This window comes from Zingiber officinale, chromosome 10B (genome assembly GCF_018446385.1).
Source record: "Zingiber officinale cultivar Zhangliang chromosome 10B, Zo_v1.1, whole genome shotgun sequence".
Lineage (NCBI taxonomy): Eukaryota > Viridiplantae > Streptophyta > Magnoliopsida > Zingiberales > Zingiberaceae > Zingiber > Zingiber officinale.
The window spans coordinates 2,643,822-2,652,171 of record NC_056005.1 but is presented as its reverse complement, the minus strand read 5'-3'; positions in this window follow the sequence as shown (position 1 = coordinate 2,652,171).

The following is an 8,350-nucleotide window of genomic DNA, read 5'->3' as shown; positions in this document are numbered from 1 at the left end:
TGTTAAACCCTGTAGGTGGACTTAGTCCGACATGACGATAAGGTTGAGTGGTACTAATCTTGGACTAAGATATTAATTAAATGAGTTGTCAATAACTCACTTAATTAGTGGGCATTCGATATCTTAAACACAGGGAGACTAACACACTCATAATAAGAATGAGCCAAAAATGTAATTTGGGATTGGTGCGGTAGTTCAATAATAGTTTTCTAGAGGAATGAATTATTATTGATAAAATTAAGTTGTGTGTTCGGGGCGAATACGGGATGCTTAATTTTATCGGGAGACCAAAATCAATTCCTCCTCTCGGTCCCTATCATAGCCTCTTAATTATAGAGTATTATACCCACCTATACCCACCTTCACACTCATCTAAAGGGGGCCGACCAAGCCTTTCTTGGAGCCTAAGCAAGGGGTCGGCCAAACCATGTTGATTGTGGTCGGCTCAAGCATAGGTTCAACCTATGTGTGGCCGGCCATTAAAAATAGAAAAGGAATTTTAATTTTAAATTTTTCCTTATGTGGAATACATGATTTAAAAGAGAGTTTAAAAATTAAAATATTTTCTTTCATAAGATTCTACAAAAGATTAAGAGAAGAGTTAAATCTCTTTCCTTATTTGTAGATTAAAAGGTTATTTTTAATTTTGGTAAAAACTTTCCTTATAAATCATTCACATGTTGAAAAGATAAATTTTAAAATTATAGAAATTTCCTTTTATAGCATCAACCATGAAGGGATTATTAAAGAGAAATTTTATTTTAAAATTTTTCCGGAAGTAAATTAGGAAGCTTTTATTTTTCTAGCGAAAAATTTCCTTGTTTGCTTGTTTGATGTGGCCGGCCATATACACTAAGAAAAGGATTTTAATTTTAATTAATTAAAATTTTCTTTTTCAATGGCAAAAGAATTAAGGAAGGTTTTATTAAATTTTCCTTATTTGCCAAGGCTAAGGAATATAAAAGAGGGGGTTTGGGTGCCTTCATGGACACAACCTCTATTCTATTTTCTCTCTCTTTTCTTCCTTGGTGTGGCCAGCTCCTTCAAATCCTCTCCTCTCCTTGGTGTGGCCAAACCTCTCATCTTTCTTGGAGATCAAGTGGTGGCCAGATCTTAGCTTGGAGAAGAAGGAGAGAAAGCTTGCATCCCTTGGAGCTTGGTTGGTGGAAAAAGTTCTTCATCCTTTGGAGGTTTTGTGCTTGGCCGAAACTTGAAGGAAGGAGAAGAAGGTGCTAGGTGGTTCTCGTCTCGGAAGATCGTTACTCACACAATGCCCGAGATTAGAAGAGGAATATGGTAGAAGATCAAGAGGTCATTATTCACAAAGAAAGGTATAACTAATAATTGTTTTCCGCATCATGTTAGTTTTGTTTCTTTGTAAAAATACCAAATACAAGAGGCATGCGATTCTAGTTTTTCGAATTAATTTTCGAAGTTGTGTTTTTTTGTTTTTTCTTTTCCTTGTGATTTGATTGTTCTTAGTGGTTAACCTAGGGTTACTATAGGAAGGTTAAATATTTAATTTCCTTAAAAGGCTTTATCTAGTCGATGGTGGTTGCTCCCATATCCAAAAAGGTCAAGTGCCTCGCCATGCAGTACTGGAAGCCGATTTTGAAATAGATATTTAATTGTTTTTGTGACCTAGGTGATTTGGATCGAACGTGTTAAGTTCCGTAGGAGATCCAAGTCTAAACCTAAAAGAATAAATAAATTAAACTTATGATCAAACGTGTTAAGTTCCGCAGGCGATCCAAGTTTAATTTAAAAGAACACATGGTAGCTAGGAAAATGTTCAGACCTTTGTACAAAATTTTTGTACAGTGGAACCATTAGGCTTTCTGAGTAGCAACCAACAATTGGTATCAGAGCTAGGGTTTTGCCTCTGTGTATTTGGTATTAGTTTTGTCATACATAATTTAGGCAGGATAATAGTAGGATGTGCTAACTTTGTGGATGCAGGATCCAACTATTATGGCTTATAGTTATTGTGTGTGTGATTGGACCCTTGGACATGTCAAGGGCATTTTATTGTGTGTGCATGATTGTATTATAAAATACAGCAGGAGTTGTATTTAGTTTTATTAGGATTTTATTTTTGATCTAGATATATGTACATTCCTTCGAGGAATATAGGATCGAAAAATGTAAAATTCTATTTATGTCGCAGATCGAATCTTGCAAGGCGTGGAACCTTTTAAGGACCAGAGGCGCAGCGGAACAAGGAGCAAGATGGATGCGCTTGTACTGACTACATAGATTGGAAAAGGAACCTAGACATTGTTCTTACTGCTGAAAGCTATAAGTTTGTACTGACTGAGCCTTGCCCTGATTCACCCAATGGTGAATCTACCCAAGAGGAGATTGAGTATCATAAGAAATGGGTAAAAGCAGATGAGTTGGCGCGGTGTTACATTTTGGCTTCAATGTCAAATGTATTACAACATCAGCATCAAGATTTACCAACAGCATATGATATTATGAACAATCTCAAGGAACTCTTTGGTCACCAAGATCGGGCCTCTAGGCAAGAAGCCATGAGAAAGATAATGACGGCCACCATACAAGAGGGTACTCCTGTGAGGGATCATATCCTAAAGATGATGGCTTATCTAAATAAAATACAAATCCTTGGAGGAGAAATTGATGGGGAAACCCAGATTAATATGATCCTCCAAACGCTACCTAGAAGTTTTGAGCAATTCCGCCTAAATTATAATATGAATAAAAGGGTATATTCATTGGCGGAACTACTGACAGAACTTCAAGCAGCAGAAGGTTTGTTTTGTCACAATTCTCAGATTCACTATGCTGAAAATGGTTCTACTTCTAAACCGAAAGGAAAGAAGAAGAAGAAACAAGTTAGCTCAGCAAAGAAGGTGAATAAATCTCAGAGTACAGGACCTAAAGCTGGAGTGAAGAAGCCGAAGGGAAAGTGCTTCATCTGCAAGCAGTCAGGGCATTAGAAGGCGGACTGTCCTCGTAGGAATCAAAACAACAAAGGTATATCTCATGCTCTAGTTGTTGAAACATGTTTAGCGGTGTTATCTACCATCACCTGGTGTGTAGATACGGGAGCCACTGATCATGTCTGCAATTCTTTGCAGGGGTTCCAGGAAACCCGATGACTATATGAAGGAGAGATAACCGTCTACATGGGCAATGCTACTAAGTTGGCGACTATTGCAGTGGGAGACGTATGCTTATCTTTTAATAGGAATAGAAAATTGGTTTTAAGAAATTGTCTTTATGTACCGAGTTTTAGAAAGAATTTAATTTCATTTTCTAAACTGTATTTGGATGGATATTCTGTTTCCTTTAATAACAATGTAGTTATAAAGAGAAATAAAGTGATTATCTGTTCTGGTGCATTAGTTGGTAATTTATATACTTTAAATCCAATTTCTCCCACAAAGCAAAATATGAAAATTTATAACACATCTTCTAACACTAATAAGAGAAAACAACCTTCGGAAATGAACCAAGCATATCTTTGGCATCTAAGACTTGGTCATATTAACTTAAGTAGGATTCAAAGGCTTATAGCCAATGGACTCTTGGGTTCATTAGAGTTAGAAAATTTTCCAACTTGTGAATCTTACTTGGAAGGTAAAATGACCAAGAGACCTTTTAAGGCCAAGGGGTATAGAGCCAAAGAAGCGTTAGAATTGGTTCATTTTGATTTGTGTGGTCCTATGTCAATCCAGGCAAGAGGTAGTTTTAAATATTTTATCTCTTTTATAGACGATTATTCAAGATACGGATACATTTACCTAATGCGCCGCAAGTCCGAGTGCTTTGATAAGTTCAAAGAGTACAAGGCTGATGTGGAGAAACGACTAGGTAAAAGTATCAAGACACTACGGTCTGATCGTGGTGGCGAATACCTCTTAGGAGAGTTTAGGAATTACTTATCAGAGGCCGGGATTCAATCCCAATTGTCCGCACCTGGTACACCCCAACAGAATGGTGTGGCAGAACGAAGGAATAGAACTCTTATGGAAATGGTTAGATCGATGATGAGTTATTCAGAATTACCAAATTCGTTTTGGGGATACGCTCTGGAAACGGCAGTGCACATTCTGAACTTAGTACCTTCTAAATCAGTATCTTCTACTTCCACAGAATTGTGGAATGGGTGAAAGCCCAGTCTGAGACATATTCGAATTTGGGATAGTCCAGCACATGTGCGGAAACCAGATACTGATAAGTTAGAATCTCGTATAGAAGTTCGCATATTTGTGGGTTATCCCAGAGGAACGAAAGGTGGTTTATTTTATAGTCCTAAAGATCAGAAGGTCATTGTTAGCACCAATGCCCAGTTTTTAGAAGAAGACTATATAATGGATCACAAGCACAGTAGCAAAATTGTTTTAGAAGAACTTAGAGAGGACACGTCTACTTTAGTACCAACAGTACAAGATGAAGTACTACTAGAGACTGCAACACGTGTCACATATGATACACAACCACAGACGGTGCCTCGTCGTAGTGGGAGAGTTGTGAGGGAACCTGAGAGATTCATGTTTTTGGGAGAGTCTTTAGACTTGATCCCAGATAAACATGAACCTGATCCCCGAACATATGACGAAGCACTCCAAGATATAGATGCAGTATCTTGGCAAAAGGCAATGAATTCTGAAATAGAGTCTATGTACTCTAATAAGGTCTGGGAGCTTGTAGAACCACTTGATGGTATAAAAGCCGTTGGATGCAAGTGGATCTACAAAAGGAAAAGAGGGACAGACAGGAAGGTAGAAACCTTCAAAGCAAGGCTTGTTGCGAAAGGGTACACTCTGAAAGAGGGAATCGATTATGAGGAAACCTTTTCACCGTTAGCCATGCTTAAGTCTATCCGGATACTCTTATCCATTGTCGCTCATATGGATTATGAGATTTGGCAAATGGATGTCAAGACAGCTTTCCTTAATGGAAGTCTTGAAGAAAACATCCATATGAAGCAACCAGAAGTGTTCATTGAAAAAGGCAAAAAACATCTAGTGTGCAAGCTCAATCGGTCCATTTATGGACTGAAGCAAGCTTCAAGATCTTGGAACATCCAGTTTAATGAAGTAATCCAGTCATATGGATTTATTCAGTGTCCGGATGAGTCTTGTGTGTATAAGAAGTGTAACGAAAACGTTGTGGTATTTATTGTACTACACGTAGATGATATTTTGTTATTTGGTAACAATGTCAAGGTATTATCAGACGTAAGGGTATGGTTGTCCAAACAATTTGATATGAAGGACTTAGGAGATTGTGCACACATTCTTGGGATCAAAGTTATAAGGGATCGCAAGAAAAGAATATTGTGTCTGTCCGAAGCTTCATATATAGATACAATCCTTGCTCGTTTTAGCATGCAGAATTCCAAGAAAGGTTTCTTACCTTTTAGGCATGGAGTAGCTCTATCTAAAGAGATGTCTCCGAAGACATCAAAGGAGATAGAGGACATGAAAGAAGTTCCTTATGCTTCGGCTGTAGGAAGCCTTATGTATGCAATGTTGTGTACGAGACCTGATATCTGTTTTGCCGTAGGCATGGTTAGCAGATATCAGAGTAACCCTAGACAAGGACATTGGACTGCGGTAAAGTATATATTAAAGTACCTGAGAAGGACTAGAGATTATATGCTAGTTTACTAAGCAGACAATTTGCTCCCTGTGGGTTAAACGGATTCAGATTTTCAATCGAATAGGGACAACAGTAAATCTACATCAGGCTATGTGTTTACTTTAGGAGGTGGAGCCATTGCATGGAGGAGTGTTAAGAAGAAATATGTTTCGAACTCAACCATGGAAGCCGAGTATGTAGCAGCCTTTGAGGCAGCTAAAGAAGCAGTATGGCTCAGGAACTTTCTAATGGACTTAGATGTGATTCCTGGTTTACCCAAAATCATCACGATTTATTGTGATAATAGCGGTGCAGTTGCAAACTCGAAGGAGCCACGAGCCCATAAAGCAAGTAAACATATAGAGCGCAAGTACAACCTGATACGAGATATCGTAAAGCGAGGAGAAGTTGTCATCGCCAAGATTGCGTCAGCAGATAACCTGGCAGATCCTTTCACTAAGGCTCTTCCAGCAAAAGCTTTCGATCGGCATGTGGAGGGGATGGGAATTAGATATATGGCAGCAGATATGACAACTTAGTCATTAGTATAAGTGGGAGATTGTTAGAGTGTATACTGAAAGTCTAAGCTTTTGTAGACATTTATTTTGAATAAAGAATCACATTTGGTCAAATTATCTACATTTGTTTGTAGTTGTTCAATTAATTTATATTGTAGATAACATAGTATGTTGTGTCACATACAGAAGATAATGTTATCAGTACCTTATAAATTATAAACAGTAGCTCACAACCAAGATGGAAAGGAACAAACCATTGGAATGTCGTAGTGTAATTAGGTATTAGTTTATCTTAACTATATAATTACACTAGTATACTTAGAGTGTATTGAGTAGGATCATTAGAAGTCATTTCTTTTATACTGACTTTATAAAGGAACAAAGACCTCAATTATTATGGAAGTGTGTGCTCTTAATCCTAATATAATAACAAGCACATATATTTGATATTTATTTCTTTAATTTATCAATGGGTGAGATTTAGTTTGATAAATCAATAAGCCCGATAAGTTGGGAAATTATATCACTTATAGTATGTATTGTTGATTGTAGAAGGAAACTGTGTCCTAGTGATCTAGGTTGATAATGTCCCCAAGAGAAACTCATAAGGATTGTCATGTTAAACCCTGCAGGTGGACTTAGTCCGACATGACGATAAGGTTGAGTGGTACTAATCTTGGACTAAGATATTAATTAAATGAGTTGTCAGTAACTCACTTAATTAGTGGGCATTCGATATCTTAAACACAGAGAGACTAACACACTCATAATAAGAATGAGCCAAAAATGTAATTTGGGATTGGTGCGGTAGTTCAATAATAGTTTTCTAGTGGAATGAATTATTATTGATAAAATTAAGTTGTGTGTTTGGAGCAAACACGGGATGCTTAATTTTATCGGGAGACCAAAACCAATTCCTCCTCTTGGTCCCTATCGTAGCCTCTTAATTATAGAGTACTATACCCACCTATACCCACCTTCACACCCATCTAAAGGGGGTCGGCCAAGCCTTGCTTGGAGCCCAAGCAAGGGGTCGGCCAAACCATGTTGATTGTGGCCGGCTCAAGCATAGGTTCAACCTATGTGTGGCCGGCCATTAAAAATAGAAAAGGAATTTTAATTTTAAATTTTTTCTTATGTGGAATACATGATTTAAAAGAGAGTTTAAAAATTAAAATATTTCCTTTTATAAGATTCTACAAAAGATTAAGAGAAGAGTTAAATCTCTTTCCTTATTTGTAGATTAAAAGGTTATTTTTAATTTTGGTAAAAACTTTCCTTATAAATCATTCACATGTTGAAAAGATAAATTTTAAAATTATAGAAATTTCCTTTTATAGCATCAACCATGAAGGGATTATTAAAGAGAAATTTTATTTTAAAATTTTTCCGGAAGCAAATTAGGAAGCTTTTATTTTTCTAGCGAAAAATTTCCTTGTTTGCTTGTTTGATGTGGCCGGCAATATACACTAAGAAAAGGATTTTAATTTTAATTAATTAAAATTTTCTTTTTCAATGGCAAAAGAATTAAGAAAGGTTTTATTAAATTTTCCTTATTTGCCAAGGCTAAGGAATATAAAAGAGGGGGTTTGAGTGCCTTCATGGACACAACCTCTATTCTATTTTCTCTCTCTTTTCTTCCTTGGTGTGGCCGGCTCCTTCAAATCCTCTCCTCTCCTTGGTGTGGCCGAACCTCTCATCTTTCTTGGAGATCAAGTGGTGGCCGAATCTTAGCTTGGAGAAGAAGGAGAGAAAGCTTGCATCCCTTGGAGCTTGGTTGGTGGAAAAAGCTCTTCATCATTTGGAGGTTTTGTGCTTGGCCGAAACTTGAAGGAAGGAGAAGAAGGTGCTAGGTGGTTCTCGTCTCGGAAGATCGTTGCCCACACAAGGTCCGAGATTAGAAGAGGAATACAGTAAAAAATCAAGAGGTCATTATTCACAAAGAAAGGTATAACTAATAATTATTTTCTGCATCATGTCAGTTTTGTTTCTTTGTAAAAATACCAAATACAAGAGGCATGCGATTCTAGTTTTTCGAATTAATTTTCGAAGTTGTGTTCTTTTGTTTTTTCTTTTCCTTGTGATTTGATTGTTCTTAGTGGTTAACCTTGTTGGTTGCTACTCGGAAAACCTAGAGGTTCCACTGTACAAAAATTTTGTACAAAGGTCTGAACCTTTTCCTAGCTACCATGTGTTCTTTTAAATTAAATTTTGGATCG